This window comes from Cyanistes caeruleus, chromosome 26 (genome assembly GCF_971803275.1).
Source record: "Cyanistes caeruleus chromosome 26, bCyaCae1.hap1.1, whole genome shotgun sequence".
NCBI classification, from domain to species: domain Eukaryota; kingdom Metazoa; phylum Chordata; class Aves; order Passeriformes; family Paridae; genus Cyanistes; species Cyanistes caeruleus.
In genome coordinates, this window is record NC_141726.1 from 5,999,754 (window position 1) to 6,021,316 (window position 21,563).

The 21,563-nt window shown below is 63.3% G+C and overlaps 1 protein-coding gene and 1 long non-coding RNA gene across 3 annotated transcripts in view; one reads left to right on the plus strand and one right to left on the minus strand.

Annotated features, from left to right (window-relative positions):
• AHDC1 (AT-hook DNA binding motif containing 1) overlaps positions 1-21,563 on the minus strand; it is a 52,857-nt gene that overhangs the window by 12,475 nt on the left and 18,819 nt on the right. The gene's annotated exons all lie outside the window — the stretch shown is intronic.
• Positions 2,939-4,294, plus strand: LOC147649291 (uncharacterized). Its single transcript, XR_015279296.1, has 2 exons — positions 2,939-3,395; positions 4,065-4,294. It is a non-coding gene; the product is annotated as an uncharacterized LOC147649291 (long non-coding RNA).

The window sequence follows — 21,563 nt, forward strand, 5'->3', positions numbered from 1 at the left end:
GGGATGGAGGGATGGCCCCGCAGGACACGGACGTGGTTTGGTGCCCGGCTCCGAGGCCACCCAGACGTCAGGGTGGGGCCGGAGATGCCACCGGGAGACAGGCAGGCGGCAGGGACACAGCCGCCACACAGATGGGGACACGCTGGCCCAGCCGCCAGCGCCGCGGGGAAGGGGCGTCCTCCCTATTGCCCCCCCTCCATTGCTTCGGGGGTCCCTGGGCGCCGCGGGGCGCCGCGAAGGTTTGGGGTGGCCCTAAATACCCCCACATGGGCGTCCCCGGTTCCCGCTGTCACCGTGTCCTGTGTGCACAGCTGGCTTTCCACTGCAGGGGTGCCCTGCTTGCCCCCTCCGCTCCCCCGAGTGGCATCGGGGTGTCCCACTCGTGTCACACGGGGACGCCGTGGCGGTGCCTCTCCCTTGCACACTCACACTCACTGCTGCTTTTCCTCCCCTGTTCCCCATCTGGGGGCACCACGGGGGTGCAACTCCCCTGCGCCCCCCCGCACACCCCGCACCCCTGGGGCATCGGGGAGCTTTGTCCCCTCTGCGCCCCGTCCCTCGCACCCTCCCGGTCCCCTCCCAGGCGCCCCCAACCCCCGCCCCACGAGTTCCCCCCAGCCCGTCCTGCGCCTGCTGACACCAATGGAAAATCCCCTCCAGTGACAGCTTCCTGGCAGGCGCTCGCCGAGGGTTTCCGTGTTCCCCAGCCAGCCCCCAGCGGCCACCGCCTCCCTGAGCCACGCGGGGGGTCCCTCCGCCTTCACCCCCTCCACGCCAACCTCCACATCCCCTCTAATTCAGCATCACAGACCCCAAAGCAGCCGGGTCCTGCTCCCCCCTCCTCCTCCCCACACCTCATCCCCTGCCAGCACCCTGCCCTCCTCTGAAGTGGGGCACCCATCAGCACCAGGGGTGTTTGGGGTCCTCTCTGGGCACCACTGGCAGCTCCCAGAGCACCCACCCACCTTGGGGACCCTGTGACTGGGAGCAGGGCAAGAACCAGGGCTTCAGCAGGGTGGGCACAGATGGGTGCTGGGGCACACAGCACCTGCAGGCAGCCCTGACCCTTCCTTCAGTTGTCACCCCATGGCTGGAACCCCGCTGTCACATCCCCCCTCGCTGTCACCACGTCCCCCCGCTGCCCTGACTCCTCTGCCATGCTCTTAATTAGGAGATGGAGCAGATGGCGCCTGGGTTTCATCTTAGGTAACGGGTCCAGATGAGCTGCTTGGCCGCCAGTTCCCTTTGTGGGGCTATGGGAGGTTTTTTTGGGGTGCCCCCCAAGCAGGGAGCTGCTGAGGGGATGTGTCCCCCCAGCGTGCTGCGGGGATGCTGCAGGGACGGCAGTGCCAGGAAGGGATTGGCTGGCACGTGGTGCAAACATAGCTGGTTCTGCCCTCACATCATCCCAGGGTGTCACATCCCCAGGCACCTGCCCTGGCACTGGGAGAGAGGATCTAGGACCACTGGGCTATAAACAAGGGGTGCCAAAAGTCTTGACATCTCCTTGTAACGCACAGCTGCAGGAAGGTGGCTGGAGAGCTCATTTCCCTGCAATCCCCCTGGTCCTGGTGACAGGGACCCCAGGGACACCCCCACGCTGCTGGGGATGGTGCTGTCAGAGGACACGGCCCTTCTGGGCCTGGCTCTGGATGTGCCACTGGAGCCTCCAGTAGCGCAGCCCCCACCTGGCTGGTGGCATCCTCCAGGCCTGGGGGTCCTGGAGCTGGTGGCACCTCGGCTCCACCTCAGCCCTGAGTGCAGAACGTGGCACGGTGCCCTTGAGGTGGGCAGAGGTGGGGATGCCTGGTCAGGCCCCTGTTCCTGCTGCTGCCAGAAACCATCTCCCTTGCAAGGACCATCTTTCCCTGGAGAAATGATCTATCCTGAAACACCTTCCATGCAAGGGCCATCTTCCCTGCACAAAACCATCTCCAGCACCTCACCTGCAGCGGCCATTGACCACCTCCCCTGAAAGGACCATCTCCCCTGCAATCACCATCTCTCTTGCCATGACCATTTCCCCCATAAAAAGTCATCTGCCCTGCAAGGTCTCTCCCCTGCAAGAACCCCATCGCCTTCAAGCACCACCTTGCCCACAAGGACCATCTCTCCTGCCACAACCATCTTCCCCTCAAAGACCATCTCGCCTTAATGCCCATCTCCCCATGAGAAACCATCTCCCCACAACAGCCAACCTCCCTCCAGCGACCATTTCATCCCACAATCATCCCATCAGTCAAGAGCCCCTTCTTCCCTCGTGCGAGGACCCTCCCCTACCACCCCACAAACGCGGGTGCCCCGCTGCCCCCCGGATGCTGGGGGCACTCGGGTGACCCCAGTGGCATCGCTCAGCATGGAGACAGCCCCCAAACCCCTTGGTCGTGGAGGGGTCTGACCCCCCTCCCTGGCTTGGGGGGGCCCTGGAGGGCTGGGGAACGGCTCGACAGATGGACCGCAGCGATGGTGGCACCTCGGCCGGCTGGAGCCCAGCGCCGCAGTTCAGAGCTAGCAGGGAAACGGGCTAAATTTAGCTCTTCCCTCGGTGCCAGCTTTGTTCCCCCGCCCCGTCGAGCCGGCGCGGGAGGCGAGCAGCCTCCGGGCCCCCTGCTCTGCCCTGTCCCTGTCCGCGGGAGGCTACGGGACACACCAGCGCCCGTCCACCGGGGTGCCAGCTCGGGTACCGGCGCTTCCCGGAGCGCCGCCCGTGTCTGCCCGCGCGTCTCCCCGCGCCGGCTGCTCCCGGCGGTGCCGGGGGTGCTGTGGGGAGCGCACCCCAGGGCCCCCGCAGCTTGCTGGCAGCCCTGAGGCTGCGCAGATGGCCGCGGCCCCCCTCCCCGGGCTCCCTGTTATAGCCACAGCATGAGTCACAGCCCCGGTGTTGTCCCTGCCCAGCGCCGGCCACGCCGGGTCATGTAACACCCGCGGCCGCGCAGGAGCGGAGGGGGCTCCTCTGGCTGCCCACGCCACCCCCGGCCCCGCCACTGTCACCCTGGGCAGCTGCAGGGCCCCCGACTCCCTGCTGGGGGCCCCCGGGGGTCACCGCGGCGATGGCCAGCTGCCCCCGGTCCCCACCGGAGCGCTGCGGGTTAACGCCGAGCGGAGCCGGGATCCTGCGAGGCCAGTAACATTTGGAAGGCGCCAGATGGACGTGTGCCCGTGCCGAAGGCTCGCTCGGCACAGCCATGCTCCCCCGGCGCTGGGGCTGGGGGGCTGCCCAGGGCAGCAACGGGGCGCCCGCCGGGAGGGGAGGATGCTGACAATGCGCCCACCGGGGTCCTGGGGCCGCTGCTGCCCACCCACACCCCAGGCCGGGCACCGGCGCCGCCCGAGCGCAGCCCCACCGCGCCCGCAATGGGGTGATGGGGGTCCTGACACCGCGCCGGAGTGACCAGGTGGGGACCGAAGGGGGGGTCTGGGTGGGGGGAGAGCAGCCAGTTGCCTTCCTTGGCCAATTTTAGAAACTGGCTAGACAAGAAAAGCAGAATGAGCCGGGCAGGATTAACGGCCGTGCTGGTGTCAGGGTGGGTTTTTTCCTTTTTTTCTTTTTCTTTTTTTCTTTTTTTTTTTTTTCTTTTTTTTTTTTTTTTTTTTTTTTTTTTGTGGGAGGCACACACGAGTTGAGCGGAAACTCCTGGCTGTGGATCCTGTTTCCTGGGAGATGCGGCCGGCTGGGGCCGAGCTGGGGTGTGGGAGCCACTGGGGACGATGCCAACGCCGGCGAGATGGGGCAGGGGTGTGGGGAGGCGGGGGCAACCCCTGCCCCATCGCGCCGGCAGCCTGGCACCCCCAAATATGTGGGCGTAGAGGTGCTGCAGCCACTGACAGGCCTGAATGAGCACAAGATGGTTGTGCACATGCAGGTGTGTGCACAGGTACACGCGCGGGGGGAGGATTTGCACACACGTGTGCAGTCAGGCACACCCGCGGTGGGGTGGGTGCGCACTCAGGTACAGGAACACGGGGGGTCACGCATCACAGGCAGGTCCAGGTACACACAGACAGGTCCAGGAAAACGGACAGGCACTGCTGAGCGCACTGACGGGCACACAGCTGTGTTACAGGTACGCAGGCAGGTGTGCCGGCACCTGGAGGCGCGGCACCCACCTCTGTGGACACAGGATCACAGCGACTTGGAGGTACAAGGCCCCTCGGCAGCACACACGAGCTCCAGGGACCCCCCAGGCACCCAAAACACCAGGACAGCGCTGCAGACCCACACCCCAAAACCCCGGTGGTGGCAGTGGATGCCACTGGGGTTTCACCTCAAAACAAGGTTTTTTCTCCCCCTTGAGAGGCCACGGTGCTCCACCAAAATCTGGGGAGTGTGAAGAAGGGCTCTGCCAGTGCCACGCAGCGGGGACATGGATAGCGACGGGGAAACTGAGGCAGGAGCAGGGTGGGCAGCACCCAGAGTGCTGATGGAAACAGGGAGCTGCAGCCAAGCACTCCAGAGGACCCAGGCATCCTGCAGTGCCCCAAGCTCGCACCCCGCTGCCCCCATCTCCGGTTACACGGCGGCTCAGGATGTGCCGATCCCGGGATGGGGATCGGAGCACCCGGCTCTCTCTGCACCCACCCACGCCGCACTGGCACCACCGGCCCCTCGGAGCACACACACCTATAGACGCACCAATGTTTGCTCTCCCCCCTCGCCGGGGAGCTTTCCATTAAAATTGGAAGAACACAACTTGCCGGCAGAGCCCCGGCGCGGATCGTACACAGCCTGTCACTCACACATCACTTTGTAGATGCCCATAAATTGCTTCATTACCTCTTCTAATTGAGGAGAACGCAGCTGCTGTGGGGCGGTGACGGAGCGCCTTCCCTTTGAAGGATGCCTTGCTCGCCAAAGACGGGTCCGGCAGAGCCGCAGAGCCCCACCAACATCCCAATAATAATAATAATAGTAATAATAACCATAATGACAGTATCCAAGCAAAATCCCCTGGAAAAGGGCAGCGGGGCTCACATGTGATGGAGCCTGCTTGAGGGAGGGGGCTGAGGGGCTTGGTGGCCCTATACTGGCGGGGAAACTGAGGCACAGGGAAGGATGCACCATGCGCAGGGAAAGGGCGGGCATAGAAACCCCTGCATCACATTGGGATGTGGAAAGGGGAACACGGTGGTGACAACATTTAGGGAAAACCCAAACGCAGAGGACTGAGCATCTCCCTACCCGCAGATTTTGGGGGGGCAGGAGAATGCACAGCACCACCCAAAACTCCCTGGAGAACTTCCCACCCTGCCCGAGGGCTTCATTCTCCCATCTTCGCCGGCACGACGCCAGGGGTCCTGCCACCCTCTGGTGCCCTCGTGCCCTGTGCCCCATCCCCGCAGGGGCCCCCCTTCTTTGTCTGGCGGCAGCGGGCGGCTGCGGCTGGGCTCGGTCCCCTTGCAGGATACTGCAGAAGGATTTACTGTATTGCAGCTTGTGCTGGCTGCAGCCCAGCGCACAATAGATTAGCTGTAGCCCAGGGCAGCACGTTGCGGGGGAAGGAAGGTGGGATTCATCCGGCTGCAGATTGCAGGGCATTTGCTGCAGTATCCTGCAGGATCCGGACACTTGTTCTGGACACCCCATCGCCCTGCTCCAGCCTGGCAGAGGCACCTCCAGGGACTCGTGCAGCCCCTCCTCATCCCCTCCACCAAATTTGATGGCGAGGATGTTTCTCGTGGCCACACGGGCTGGGGGACACGCTGCTTGCCCCCTATCCCCGTTTGGAGGTCCGCAGGGGCTGCGATCCCCGATGGCACACAGGTGCTGCGGGGGACACCGGGCCCCCCTCGCTGGGTGTGACGGCACAAAGCTGGTGCAGGGAGGGAGCCAGGGACTGCAAGCAGCACTAATTGATCGCGATTAATTCAGCTCCTACCTCCTCGGGTGGCAGGAGAGATGCTGAGACACAAGCGCAGCCCACAGAGCTCCCCAAACGGGCTCTGCTCTCCCCCGTGCCCACCCCTTCCCCCCATGGGGGACCCACGCTGCCGGTCCCTGTGGCTCTGGGGGTCTCTGGTGAGTGTCCAGCTCCTGCTCCTCCCTCAGAGGTGCTGGGGATGGGTCCTCGGTGTGGACCCATGTTCCCGGGGTGCTGTTTGAGGGTGAGGGTCCTGCTAGCCACCACCGTCTCCCCCTGCGATGCGGGGATAGCACACGGGGAGATGATACTCAGGCGATGGCACGAGGGAGCAGATGGGACAGGGGTCGCTGATGGCCTCGTGGTGACACCGTGACATCTTCAGCAGCGTCACCAGCCAGTGGGTGCAAACCAGGGGACACGGGAGTGCTGCTGCCACCTCCTCCAGTACCCGGATGCCACCCCACTGGGGATACTGGGCACCCCGCGGGCACCCCGCAGGCGCCGCGGGCAGGGGGGGCTGGCGCTGCGGGCGGGGGGACCCCGGTGACCGTCTGGATTTGGAGGGGAGTTCGGAGCCTGCGGATTCCGGCTCCATAATCCTACGTGGGATGCAGTTTCCACAGCAACAGCGGGTCAGAGGGCAGCGAGGGGAGCCGGCTGCTCCGCTCGGGATTGCAATCCTGCCGCCGCTGCCGAACGCCGCCGGGGCGCGGTGCCGGGGCGCGGTGCCGGCTGGACCACGGCGGGGCCACGGTGGCGAAGGCAGGCGGCGCACAGGGGGCCGCGAGGGGCGCGGGGGCGGCCGGGCTGGTGCTGCCGGGGAGGCGGCAGAGGCTCAGTGTGGCGTTGTCAGCAAAGATGTCACTAATTGTCTGCAGGAGCAGCAAACTCTCGTTAACCCTTGGGCAGCCGGCGGCGGGAGCGCTGGCGGGGCCGGGGGCACGCGGGGAGCCGCTGCCGAGTGCCCTGGGGCCGTCCCACCCCTGCCACCGCCCCCCCTGCACCAGTCACCTCACCCACCTCCCCCCGGCGCGTCCCAGCTGGTGACCGTGGGCAGCCCACTCGTCCCGTGGCCTCTGGCTCTCTCCCCACTGCCCGTGGTCGTGCCACCACTCGGGCGAGCAGGAGCACAGAGGCAAATGCCGTGCCAGGGCCGCTGAGCAGGGTCAATCCCATCCCTGGCCACCTCCATCCGCAGCTGCCTCCATCCCTGGTCAGCTCCATCCCTGGCCACCTCCATCCCTGGTCACCTCCATCCCTGGCCACCTCCATCCCTGGCCACCTCCATCCCTGGTCAGCTCCATCCCTGGCCACCTCCATCCCTGGCCACCTCCATCCCTGGTCACCTCCATCCCTGGCCACCTCCATCCCTGGTCACCTCCATCCCTGGTCAGCTCCATCCCTGGCCACCTCCATCCCTGGTCAGCTCCATCCCTGGCCACCTCCATCCCTGGCCACCTCCATCCCTGGCCACCTCCATCCCTGGTCACCTCCATCCCTGGCCACCTCCATCCCTGGTCAGCTCCATCCCTGGCCACCTCCATCCCTGGTCAGCTCCATCCCTGGTCAGCTCCATCCCTGGCCACCTCCATCCCTGGTCAGCTCCATCCCTGGTCACCTCCATCCCTGGTCACCTCCATCCCTGGCCACCTCCATCCCTGGTCAGCTCCATCCCTGGTCAGCTCCATCCCTGGCCACCTCCATCCCTGGTCACCTCCATCCCTGGCCACCTCCATCCCTGGTCAGCTCCATCCCTGGTCAGCTCCATCCCTGGTCACCTCCATCCCTGGCCACCTCCATCCCTGGTCAGCTCCATCCCTGGTCACCTCCATCCCTGGTCAGCTCCATCCCTGGTCACCTCCATCCCTGGTCAGCTGCTCCACCTCCATCCCCTGTGCCCAGCCCTAGTGGCAGCCAGGGAGCGCAGGGGGGCACACAGGGCTACCCAGCACCCACACCATGGCCACCACCCACCTCATTCCACACTCCACACCTCTCCACGGCTCCATCTTCATGGGAAGAGGACACCTGACCCCACGGTGACGCTTGGGCACAAGGCATGAGCACCCACCCCGCCCCGGGAGGCTTTGGGAGGGCTGGCAGAGGCATTAGCACTGGGGCAGAGGCAGAAATGGCTTTTCCACCTCAGCCAGCTCCAGGTAGACCTGGGAGCGCTGCCGGGAAGCGCTGACGTCGGCAGGAGCGGGTGGGGGCGGCGGGAGGAGGCCGGGGCCGGGGCCGCCGGAGCGGGGTCAGCAGAAAGCCTCCGGCTCCGTTCGCCCCTGCCAGCCGCTCCGCGGACCTTTTGTTCCCATTCAGCACCTTTCCCAGCACCTCCTGACTCCCGGGGCTCCCATCCGGGGGCCAGGGCAGGGGCTCCCTCGGCTGCTGCGGGTTTTGGTGAGCAGGATGTGCCCGGCGTGGCTCCTGGCGCAGGAACCCAAAGGATGATGGGGACGTGGGCACATCCAGCCCCAAGGTGAGGTGACTGGAGAAGGTTGTGGGCACTCTGTATGGGGGATCTGAACCCAAACCTAAAAACCTGACCCCCGCCCCCCTGACGGCCCTGGGAGGAGCCAAGGGGAGGAAGGCAGCCAGTGTCCCGGAGCATCCCCTGGATCCCCACTGCCGCCCCAAATTCCAGCCAGCCTGGTGAGCCCAGTGAAGGGGACGGATCCTGCACGGCACCAGAAAACGGGAGCAAAACCACTGCTCCCACCGCAGGCAGCCCCTGGGACGGGAAGAATGCAGGGCACGGCCCTCTGCCCCCATTCCTGGTATCCCAACACCCCGGCAGCACACGGGGACACAGAACTGCTGGCCGAAGCTGTGACAGCACCGGGGACCCCAGGAGAGACCCCGGCTCTCCCCATCCCGCCACAGCCGCCGATGGTGCCGGGGAGGAGCCGGGCTGGGAAGGTCTGGACACGTCCAAGGACTCTCCCAGTCTCCAGGGACTTTCGGCTGGGATTTCCTGAGAGGGATGCAGGTTTGCAGATGTCACAACACTCCGGGGTTTCTGCTCCATGAGCTCCTTGGACCCACACTCGCATCAGCCTTATGGGTGCCCATTGATGGAGAGTCCTTTTGCCAAAGCTCCCAGGGTCAGACTGGGACAGCAACACCCTGCCCAGTGTGGCTTACTGCTCCTACGGGGCATCCTGCAGCTGGCACTGGCTCTGAAAGCTCCTCAGTGCAGCCCTGGGGGCCTCCTGGTCCCTGACATCCCTTCCAGCCCTTCCAGCTGGGGTGCAAACACTCCCCTGGATGCAAATTCATCCCAGTGCAGGGTGCAAACCCAACAGCTGGGCGAACCCCTCCCCGGGATACAAACCCAGCCCCAGAAACAAACACAGACACAAAGCCAGCCCTGGGTGACTGCTCATCCCAGGATGCACACCCATCCCTGGGTGCGAATTCATCCCACTGCAGGGATGCACACCTGGGAGAAAATGCATCCCGGGGTGATATCCCCTGATGCCAACCCAGCCCTGGGCGCTGCACCCCATTCCACCGCCTTTCCACCAGCACCCCTCTCCTCTCCCCAGCGGCCCCAGCCTGGTGCAACCCCTTCCCCCTGGCACTGCCACCGGTATCCTGCTGCCAGCCGCGCCCTCCGGATCCGGCAGACAGGTCTCTCCCCCCCAGGCTCCCTGCTCGGTGTCTGGCTGAGCTAAGCGTATTTAGCGCTTTTAATTGTTCTTAATAAATCAATCCCGCCAGCCCCTTAAATCATTTTTGTGGCTTCCCTCGCAGCCGTCCCCGCGGCCGTGCCGGTGTGGAGCCTGCTGTCTGCAGTGCTGCCGGGGGAGGCTGGCAGGATGGGGCACTCAGGATGGACCCTGCCCACCCCAGCAGCCACCCCACTGCTCCTCAGCCCCCGGGAGCTCTGCCTGCCGGGGTAGGGGTACCCTGCCTCAGTTTCCCTTCCTGCGGGGGCTGTTTTGGGGATGCACCAGCTGCTTGCCCTCTCCCTGCTGTGTGGGTTCAGCCACCCCACACATTTTTGGGGGACACTGAGGCACCACAAGCTCCTTCTCTCACTCACTCTCCCCCTCAGGGCCAGGTGCTGTGGGAACAGAGATGGTGACAGTGGATGTCACCCACGTGGCACCGCCTGGTGCTGGTGCCTGGACAGACCTGTCCTGTCCTCGGAGCCCCGGGTGCCACCGCAGCCCCTGCACCATCCCCTGCCCATGCCCAGCCGAGTGCTGAGCCCCTGAGGGCACGGGATGAGGCCAATCCAGCTTGTGACACCCTGGGATCAGTGCAGGCCCCAGTCCCCTCCGGGAGATTTGCTGAGGCCAGGATGATGCTGACACTCAGCTGGATGACAACACTCCTGTTTTTGGGGACACGCCACACACCCACACCATCCCAAACGCCCTGCAGCATCCCCCGGCACGCTGAGCTTCACCATCCCACCACCCCACCCCACTTCCCATCCATCATTTCCCATGGCAGCCATGAACACCCAGCACTCAGGACAGCTGCCGGGGGAATGTCACCAAACAGCCCATGCTGGCTTTGGGTGAAAAGCAAACCTGGCAGGGTGACACCCCAAGCAGGATCAGTGCAGCCCCCAACCCCCTCCAGTGACTTCCTGGGGCTCGGTGCAGCACAGGGGTGCCGGTGACTCCAGCTGGATTGAAAATACTCCTATTCTGGGGATCGCATTACGTACCCCACACCATCCTGAACACCCTGCAGCATCTCCCAGCCCTACCTCCTGCTCCATCCCAGCAGCCAAGGTGCATCCCACTCCATCCCACCAGCCAGCCCTGCATCCTGCACCATCCCACCACACCACTCCACATCCCACCAGCCACTCCAGCCCTGCTGACATTTTCCATGGAAAGGATGAACACCCAGCACCCAGGTGGGATCAGCGCAGCCCCAACCCTCTCCAGATTCTCAGGGCTCAGAGTTGCACAGGTGTGACAGTGACACCCAACCAGATGACAACAGTCCTATTTTTGGGGACACACTGTGCACCCCACCCCAGCACCAACACCCTACAGCATCTCCCAGCACACCCCACCCCGCATCCTGCTCCAGCCCACCACCCAAACCCACATCCTGAACCATCCCATCACCTAAACCCTCATCCCATCCATCACCCAACCCCACAACCACCATCCCACCAACTGCTCCAGCCCCGCTGGCGTTTTCCATGGCAGAGATGAACACCCAACACAACCAGGATGGTTGCCGGGGGACATGTCACCGAACAGACTGTGCTGGCTCTGGGCAAAAAACAAACCCGGCAGGGCTTGGAGGGAGAGAGCTAACCTTGACACAGTTGCAGCAGTCACTAATAGCAGGCAATATGCCTGTTCTTGGGGGACTGTTGCAGTTGCTAAGATACTGGCAGCCGTGTGAATGGAAATGGGTCAGTAAACCTGTGGAGAGATAGTGTGACACTGTAACCGGCACAGCTGTTGCAGCCTACATCGAAATCCCACCCTTTCAATATTTATCACTCTCCGCCTTCGGTTCCTTCCTCCCAGCAATTTTTTCCACGTTGGTTTTGCCCAGGGTTGGTGAAATCACCCCAAAGACTTTAATGAGATGAGAGGTGGTGGAGTGATGGGATGGGGTGGGAAAGGTGCAGTGCAGGGGGATGAGGAGGGAAACGAAAGCCCCCACTTTGGGTGGGTGTCTGTCCTCCCCTCCCCTCCTTACCCCACCCCATGAGCAGGATGGAGCCAGTTCTTGGAGAGATTTAACAGGAAACAGGCTATAATCCCCCTGGTAGGAAAACGGGTGAAAAGGTCAATTTACTTCTGTCCCTCGTTTAGGCACTGTGGTGAAATTACACACTCGCGGGAGCCGCTACGCATGGCTGGGAGAGGAGGGAGCGGTGCTCGTGTCCGTCCTCGGCTGTCTGTGTGTCCGCCCCGCCTGCTGCCTGCCCCGAGCCTTCCCGAGGCAGCCCGACCATGAGCAGCATCCCCACGGCCCAGGAGCGACACCCACATGTCCCCACAGGCGACATCCACACATCCCAGCACCCCATCCCGTGTCTCGGCACCCGCGAGGGCCCTGCCTGCCCACGGGAGCCCAGCCCTCACCTCAGTGCTCCAGCATCTCCCCACGTCCTCCAAAACCCCCTAAACTGCTCCAGCACCGCCCCCACGCTTCAAATGTTCCAGCGCTCTCCTTAATGCTCCAGCATTTCTCCAAGACCTCCAGCATCCACCCAACCCTTCAGTACCCCCACCTCAAGTACTCCAGCATCCCCTCCAGTGTTTCAGCATCCCCACAAATACTCCAGCACCCCCACGACAAATGCTGGGAGACACTCCAGTGTCTCTAAATGCTCTAGCATCTGCCCAAATACTCCAGCAGGCTCACCCCAAAAAGCTCCAGCACCCCCCCGATACTCCAAAATCTCCCCCAGTTCTCCCAAATCTCCCCCAGTACTCCAGCAGCTCCCCAAACGTTCCAGCACTCCCCAGAAGGTTCCAGCATCCCCCCCAGCACCGAGCCCTGCTGCCACCGCCCCGTGCCCCACACTGGGCTCCGCTCCCCGCCGCCTTTGGCGCTGCCGCAGCTCAGCTGGGGCAGGGAGGACGGATCCGAGGGACCCCTGGGAGCCGGGACACAGCCACGGAGGACGCTCTCAAGTGTCCCTGCCCCCAGCCACAGGCGCTGGCCGGGACCCTGCTGCAGGGAGGAGGGTGAGAACATCTGGTCGCAGGGAAGAGGGACAAGTCCAGGGAAAAATGCCGAGCTCTTGGAAGAGGCCCTCACTGCCGAGGCTGGGGTGGAACGAGCCCCAGCATCCCTCCTGCACCACAGCTGCAGCGGGGAGGGGAAACTGAGGCACGGTGCGGCCAGACAGAGCGGAGTGGGGTCACAAAGCCGTGAGCACTCCCAGGCTGGAGGAACAGCCCAGGATTTACAGCACAGGCTCTTGACACCGGGAAAGGGGAGGGGAAGGGGAAGGGGAAGGGGAAGGGGAAGGGAAGGGAAGGGAAGGGAAGGGAAGGGAAGGGAAGGGAAGGGAAGGGAAGGGAAGGGAAGGGAAGGGAAGGGAAGGGAAGGGAAGGGAAGGGAAGGGAAGGGAAGGGAAGGGAAGGGAAGGGAAGGGAAGGGAAGGGAAGGGAAGGGAAGGGAAGGGAAGGGAAGGGAAGGGAAGGGAAGGGAAGGGAAGGGAAGGGAAGGGAAGGGAAGGGAAGGGAAGGGAAGGGAAGGGAAGGGAAGGGAAGGGAAGGGAAGGGAAGGGAAGGGAAGGGAAGGGAAGGGAAGGGAAGGGAAGGGAAGGGAAGGGAAGGGAAGCTGCAGGGAGTAAGGGGAGCGGTGAGATCTCCTCCTCCCAAAGACGCTCCCTGCCACCCCCCCGCAGGTGGCTGGAGCAGAACGGTTGATATGGAGACAGGGAAGCACAGACTGTCTGGGTAAGGTGACATTCGACAGATGCCAGGTTCAGACTCGCTCCAGCCAGTATTCCCACCCCCCTCACTGCCTGCCTCCAGCCCCTGCGCAAAGGCATGTGCAGGGAGGGGGGCAGCCCGGGCAGGGGCAGATGGAGGAGTGGGGCACCCTCCGATCTGCTGGGAGGTGAAATTGCACCTTGTCCCCATCCTGAGGTACCAGCACCCTGGGTGTCCCCTGCCAGGGCAGACTTGGAGCCCCTGGAACCCCAACCCTGGACCCCGTGGTGCAAGCAAAGGTGCCACGACCCCTGTGAGCACCCACCCAAAATGGTGGGGGACCCTGCCCCGTGGCAGGCAGGCACAACTGGAAGATTTGGGGACACATCTGGGGAAAGGAACACCCTCCACCCCCCCCGATTGCAGAGAGGACAATTAGCCAATGCCTAAGAAGAAATGGTCCAACTTTGGGGGGAGCACAGGCTGTCGATCCAGGCAGGTCGACACTGGGCAGAGACCTCTTGTGCCCAGGTTCATGCCCAGGGAGGGGTCCCAGGGGGCCAGACCCACCCCGGGCTGCAGTCCTGTCTCTCTGCACCTCGGCAGAGTTCCTTGTGCCCTCTCACCCCTCCGGGCTGGAGATCAAAGGGATGCTGGAGGCATTCCTGGCACAACACTGGCAGAGAGACCCCGCTCCATGCGGGCAGGGAGGGACAGGGCTGGGGGTCCGCAGTGAGGGCAATGGGGTGATTTGGCAGGGAGGGGAAGGGACAAACACAGTGGGTGCAGCACTGGGGCAGGAGCCCCCCAACACTCTCCTGTCAGATCCCCTTCGGGCAAACACTGCACCCGCAGACCCCCAGGAACTGGAATGGCTCCCGGGGTCCATTGAGCAGGATGCTGGGGGCCGCCAGCCCACACAAAGCCCCTCCAGCCTCTCCCCGTGCCCCCAGCTGCTGCTCCCCGACCCCTGTGCGGAGGTTGGAAATTGCTAATGAGCTTGGCCCTTTCCCAGCACCCGGCCCCGGGTGGCCCTGCAGGTGCGGGTCACCGCTCACCCCGGGACAGCAGGGACACCCTGGGCTGGATCGGGAGAAATGGGAGGCGCTTGGTGAGGGGCTGCAAAGCCTTCGGCATCGGCGGGATGGGCTCCAGCGCTCGCTCGGGCTCTCCTCTTCATCACCCTCTGTCTCCCGAGCACCCCCGACCTGCTCGGCAGCGATGCTTGGCACAGCCCCAGCTGGGACACTAGCCTGGGGACACCCTGCGCCCCAAGACGGGGGGACACAGCCCCCCTCCTCCCTGCACCCTTCCCTGCATCTTCCACCTTCTTCCTCCTCCTCTCTGCCCTAAAGCCAGACGGATTTCACCGCTCTGCTGAGCTCCAAACTCCACTTCCAGATTTTCAGTGCGACCTTCTGGCTACCTGGATCCGGCACTGCAAGATGCCCCCTCTGATCCCCCCTCCCCTCCGGCCCCCCAGCATCCCCGGGGGAGCCGGAGCTGGATGCAGCCAGGAGCGGGATGCAGGGGGAAGCTAGGGGTGGCCGAGGAGGAGGAGGAGGAGGAGGAGAAGGGAGAGGTCGGGCTGCACCTGGATGCAAGACCAGCCTCAGGAGGCTTGGGTTGTTGTGTTTAACCCAGCCTGGCCCAGGGAAAAGCAGGAGCATGGTCAGAGAGAGCCTGGCAAACGCGTTCCACATGTGGGAGGTGCTGCTGTGATTCCTGGGGCAGCCTTTGACCTCGCTGCCTACACGGAGGGTCCCCCAAAGGGCCCCCTCTCTCCTGGGACACCATTCTGAAGGGATGTGCTCGCTCCCCAGGTCGCTCTTGTCTCCCCAGGCCTGGATCCTGCCCCAGGGAGCAGGCTGGAGTCTGTAGGACCCCTGTGTCTGGCTATCACCGATCACAGATAACCAGGGGGAAGAAGGGAGGAAAGACACAAAACTCCCCAGATACCCTAAACCCCAGTTCAGGCACATAAGGCACCATGTGGTGTAGAAAAGCAGGGGAAAAAAAAAACCCCACGGAAGCAGCTGGAAAAAGCCCCAAAGCCCCAGGTCACCCCCACCCGCTGCCCCCTGCCCTCACTGCTCTCCCCGCCAGTTATTTCCAGCCTTCTGCATCCCCCCTCCTCTTCCTCCTCCCCGTTCCCTCCCGGCACCCTGCTCTCCTCCGCTCTCTCTTGCATTCTGGTATTTGGTGTGTTCCTCAGCTGCAGGAAATTCCTGATGCTCTCCATCATGCAGCCTGCGCTTGCATCCCCCGCCCTGCCCGGCTCCCCTCCAAAGGACAGCCATGTGCCGGACAGCCAGCGCCGCCGCCATCGCTCCCCTCCCAAAAACGGGATTTACTTCTCCCTCTTCGCCTTCTCCTGCTCCTTTGTGTTTTTTTCCCTTCAATTATTTTCAACTCTAACCCTGTAAAACACCCCCTCTCCATCTGCGCCAAGGGCTGAAGCCGCCCAGCTCCGGCCATTCCCCTGCCTGGCTTTTCCCTCTTCGTCTTCCTCTCTTCGCGAGACCGCTCCTGATCTTATTTTAATTCGTCTCAGACGGTGTTGGAGTGTTATTTTAAGAGAGAGGATATGCACAGACATTGTGTTTTCTGCTTTTTCCTGGCCCCAAGCCAGGCTCTCTGGGCTGTCAGCTACCCACTGTGTTGCAGTCACGTGTGGGAAGAGGCAGCCAGAGCCAGCCTCACAACTCCTGGTAGCAACATGGAAATCAAGTGTGCACTTTCTTCCCTCTGTATGTGTCTGTATTATTAATAGCGTCTCTCCCCGTGAGTTATCCATAATGTATCTTAATACCTGTCCGTCGGTAAATGATGTATTACGGAGCGTTCGCACCCTGGTTCCGCGCGCTGCCGAGGGGGGACAGGCGTCCTGGCGGTGCCACCATCACCCCAAGCTGTGGCCTGGGGATGGGGGAGAGGACAGAGGGCCAGGGGTGGAGTCTGGTGGCCATGAGCTGCTCCGGTGTGTCTGAGCCCGCTGGCACCTGGTTCAGTGGGCATGTGGGGAGCAGCGGGGCGCTGTGGGGAGGATGGGGCCAGCTGGCACGGGGATGGCACTGAGCGATCCCTGGCGCTTGCCAGGAGGTGCCGGGGGACACCGATGTCCCACGCTGCGGGCACTGACGCCGGCTGCTCCAGGCTCACAAAGGAGTGGGACATCTCACCGCACACCTGAGGGACTGCAGGAGCCCAGTGGGCAGCAGGGAAGGTGCGGGACAGATCGGCATTGTGTGGCACGGCTTGGATGGACGGACACAGCACAGAGCTCAGAGCTGGACTTTGCAGGACACAGATGTGTCCCATGAGCCGCCACTTCGGCAGGAGCTGCCCGGAAGAGTCCAGGGGGCTCCCAGCCCCAGCTGAGCAGGGCTCCCCCCGAGTCAGACACAAACACCCAGAACCAGGGCAGCGCCCAGGCCCCTGCACACAGCGACAGCCGGCGCTGCCCCTCTCCAGGCTGGGGGGTCCCCTGTCCCCTTGGCATCCTGGAGACACCAGGGCAGGTAAACAACCCGGGACTGGGGTCTTCCCAGTGCTAACCAGTAATACAGAGATCCATACTGATCCATACTGTGCCAACACCCCCATTACACCTACAAAGAGCACGTGCATGCAAGAGCACAGGGGCACCTACATCACACCCACCCCATGCACCACCTTGACACACAGATGTGTGCAGGTGTTGTTTGAACTTGTCAGTTCGTGGGGCTGCCAGCAGCGTCCCCTGCCAGCAGTGTCCCGTTCCCACAGCACCCCCTGCACATCCCTGCGGGGACACCGTGCCCATGGCCACGGATGCTGCAGGGTGCACAGACAGAGGAGCACCCCAACCCCAGGGAGCGCCCAGGAGGGGCAGCCCTGCACCCCGACACACACTGAGAGAAGGGTGGGTGCCAGCACCCAGCTGGGGTCATGGGGAGCAGGAATCCAGGAAGGCGAACTGGAGCTCAAAGCTTCACATTTCTGGATTCTGGTTCCCGTTACTGCTCCCGGCTGTTTCCATGGAAACTGGCGTCGGACCTGGGAAAATAAGGTTAGGGTTTGCAGCGGAGGCCCACTGCCAGCCCGCCTGCCTCTGCGCCCCTCCGGCCCTGCCGCCTTGCCGGGGCACATGCCCGGGTACCCCCCCCGCCTGCACCCATGCGATGCTCAGGTCTGGGGGCTGAGCGGCACCGGAACCCCCTGGAACCTTCCGGCCCCCTCTGTCCTTCCACCTGGTGACCCTCGGGAGCCCGGCACGCACTGGGTAATTTGGGAACTGGGACCACCCCACTGCTCCCTGCCATGCTGGTGAGGGTGGCGAGCTGGCGGTGGCACCCACTGGACCCACAGCCCTTCCCTGCTAGCCCACTCTCTTCCCTGGTGTTCCAAACATGGCACAGCCCAGCCTCCATGGAAACTTCCCAACAGTGCTCATGTGTCCATGACGCCTCACCAGCCCCGCTGGGACAGGGCACACCGGGACTGTCCCCGCGACTGACGCCCCTTTTGCGGGTTTTACAAGGACCCGGCCTCGACAGCAACATCATCTTCCCGTTCCCCAGATCAGGATCCCCAATTGCTCCAGGGAAGGTGGGGAGTCGGAGGGGGAAGAGAACCAGGACACGACACCTCGGGGGAGCCGTGAAGACTAATGAATGGAGGCTTTTAAAAAGCACTTTGACTGAGAAGTGCTATAGTAGGAACTAATTATCCCTCCCGCCTGCGCGCACCCTCGCACGCCGGCGCAGCCGCGTCCTGCTCCCTCCCGGAGCCACAGCTGCAAAATCGCAGCCAACCCCGGCACCCAGCACGGCGGCCACGCCAAACGGCATCGCGCTGGCCGGCGAGATTCCCTCTGAGAGCCCGCTACCCCTCCTGTGCCCCCCATGTGCCTGTGACCCCCGCTTTGCTGCCACGGCCCCCCTGGCAAAGCTGGCATCAGCAGGCTGGGGGCACAGGGTGGTGCTCACCCCCCTCCTTGCACTGGGGTTTTGGGGAATTTAACTGAAACCCGTCATTTTACAGCGATGGCAGGTAGGCTGGGTAGCCAGTCCCTGCGGATGCCCGGGGGCGGACGGCACCTGGCACGCCGGGGTGGGCGGCGGAACCGGCGCAGACCCCCATCCCCTGGCAGCTGCGAGCCTGCAGCCCAGCCAGTGGAACCAGCCCTGCTCCCTGCTGCCCAGCTCTCAGCAGCAGCCACGGGCAGCAGGGAGACACAGGGAGCCGCCCCAAACGCTCACCCCGTTCAGCCGAGCAGTTCCCCAACCTGCGGCACCCACAGTTTTGGGGCGGCGCTCCCGTCCCTCCGCACCCCTGGAGCCGCATCTGGCGCAATCCCATCCCGCCGGCCCAGCACTGCCCGCTGCCCCATTTCGCATTCCAGTGTGGGCCGGCCCCGCTGCCCTCTCACTCCCACCCCCACCCCGGGCTGCGTTTCAGCTGTTGTTGAATTCTGTCCAGGCTGGATTCATCACAAGAGCCCTCAAGCGGCTGCAAACAAACAGAAAAAACAGGGAGCAGGAGCGCGCGGAGCGATCGATCGGCGCTGGGGGGGCCTGAGGCCCTTTGGCAACGCCAGACCAACCTCAAATTCCTCACTTCCAAGAGAAAAGGAGCTGGGGATGAGCGGCAGGAAGAGGGGGATGGAAAGCACAACAGCCACCAGCCGCTGAACCATGGCGGCGGAGCCCCCGGGCACGGTGCTGCGGTGATGGGCACAGAGCGCTGGTGGCTCTCCCTTCCTCGCAGAGACGGGCTTGTACCGCTCTGAAACTTCCCTCTTGTGGTTACTGCAGTTAAAAAAGCGATCAGGAGACTTGGGCGCGTTAGCGAAGAAATAGGAAATGGCACAAAGGGTGGGAGCACCCGAAGGGATGGGGTTTGCCCGGCGGCGGTGGCACTGCCGTGGGTGCTGGGGCAGGGAGAAGGAGAGACCCCTCACACTGGCACTGCAGAGGGGACCGGACGCTGGGAACATGTGGCATGAGATGGGCAGCTGCGGCCCCAGATCCCAGGGATGGATGGTAATGGCAGGGGAAGCAAACACCGGCCCCGCTCCGGTGGGAATTGCCACCACTGGAGCTGTGGGGTCAGGTTGCTGCGCCTGGGTTTTTAAGAGGGGCTGGATAATTTTTACCACCACTAACGATCCCATCTGTGCCTGACACGCTCCAGCTCCGAGCCCAGCGTTCCGGCAGGCTCCCACACCTCCCTGCCAAGCCGCTCCAACTCGCCTCCCCCTGCCTCGACTGCTGACAGCACAGGGCACGGCTACGGCCCATGCACGGAGCTGCTGGCACAGGGGGCAGCCGTGCTCCTGGCATCTCCTCGTGCCACCACTGTACCCATCCACGCTCTTCTGGAGACTGGGGGTGACAACCATGGGGTGGCCAATGGGGAGATGTGGCAGTGACAGGGATGCTGCACAGCCTGGGGACACAGAGGAACCTCTCCAGCTTGGAGGAGAATTTAGCAGGGTGTTTTTTGGCAGTGGTCCCTTGCAGGGTGACACTTGCTGTCCTCCCTGTGCAGGGATGAGGACCCTGGGATGTGCTGGCACCATTCGCCCTCCTCCCAGCTCCAAACAAAGACCTGCTGGAGGATGCTGATTTTTGGGAATGGGGTTTGCAGCATCCTGCCTGCAGAACTCCCTGCCAAACCCCATCCAGTCAGGAGCTGAGGGGCACAGCGCCGGTGCCTGCAGCACAAGGCTCCTCTCCCTGCAATGTCAACCTGCTGCTCTACATCCAAGGCTGCCCTTGGAAAAGCTGTCGGCTGCGCCGGCTGGTTTGCCAAGCCCAGGACAAGCTCTTTAGTTCGACTCTGCCAGAACAGATGCCTGGGCAACTGTAATTCTTCCTAGCATGGATGGAGGGGGGGGATGTGTGGAAAAAAACCCAACCTCATTTAAGCAATGCAGTGGCTGCTTCTCCCTTCCCCGGCATCCACAGTGTCATAGCCCCACAGAGGGTCCCCCAAAACCTGAGAGGCGAAGCGGGGAGAGGCTGGGTGATGCCAGGAGGGAAGGCAATGCCCGGAGGGAGGATGGCGTGGCACAGCACATGCTGGAGCTGAACATGGCTCTGCTGCCAGCTGGGGAGGAGAGAGCGACCCGCTGCAAGGACAAGTGGGAAGCGCGAGCTCGGCGTGCCACCGGTGTCCTTGCAAACGCTCGCCTGCTCTGTCTCGATGCTCCCCACAGAACAACAATCCTGTTCTCATGGCGATGTCCTCTCCAAAGAGCACAGGGAAGGGAGCACAGTGACATGCTCTGGAGGGGCCACGCTCCTTCTCCCCCAGCACAGCACGGCTGTGGGGCAGGAGCTGCAGCTCGGCCACTGCACTGCTGGAGGAGGCCAGCAGTGTTTCCACATGGATATTTTCTTCCACTGGCTGCAGTTTGGGGCTGCCAAAAGCCAAAACAAGAATGGAAACATCCCATTTTGTTGGCAAAAATTCAAGGCAGGGTTGGGTTTTTTTTTTCTTTGGTTTCGGCTTTTTCCTTTTTTTTGTTCTTGTCTTTGGTTACAAACGGAAATTCCCTGCCATGAAATCATGACGAAACCATAAAGCAAAACACAGCTTGGACTGAAACCTTCACCCGATTCCCCATGGATCCCATGTGGGGCTGGTCCCAGGGCTGGGGATCCCCCCCACACAGCCCTGGGACATGGGACCGAGCCCAGAGCCCATCACCAGTCCCAGCCCTGTGCGAGGTGAGGGGATGTGGTGCTTTGGGCATCCCTCCAGGGACCTGATGTGATTCCAGCCTTGGAATGTTCTTCTTCCCAGCCCTGCTCTACACTGCCCTGCCTTGGCGATGGCACCTGGGAGCTGGCACCAGGCCCGACAAAGCACGGATTTGTCCAAAGGGAAACTGGTCCCTATGGATGTGGCCAGGCAGGGACCTGGACTGGGGTGCCAGTGGCTCCAAGCATGTCTTTAGAGCGGTGTTTGCTCCCAGGAAGGTGCTCTGCAAGAGCGGTTGCTGGGAACGGCCTCATCCAGCCCATCCCAGGGAGTCCGGATGTGGCCAAGCCCTGAGGCTCACCCCTGCAGCCTGCACAGCATTCTCTCCTCCCATCCCCTCTTTCCACCAGATGTTGAGGCTGGAGGACGAAGCAGCACTTCCCACCCCAGTCCCTGCTGCATCTCTCTCCAGCTCCCGTTCCGGAGCCTGGATCCAGCCACGCAGGCTGAATAAGGCTGAGCCTTTGTCCGGCTGCCCCCGCCACGCTTCCCTTATCTGGTCCAGCCGCCTTGCCAAGAGCAGGCAGACGATGGCAGCAGCCCTGGGCTGGTGGGGCCCTTCTCCTCCTCC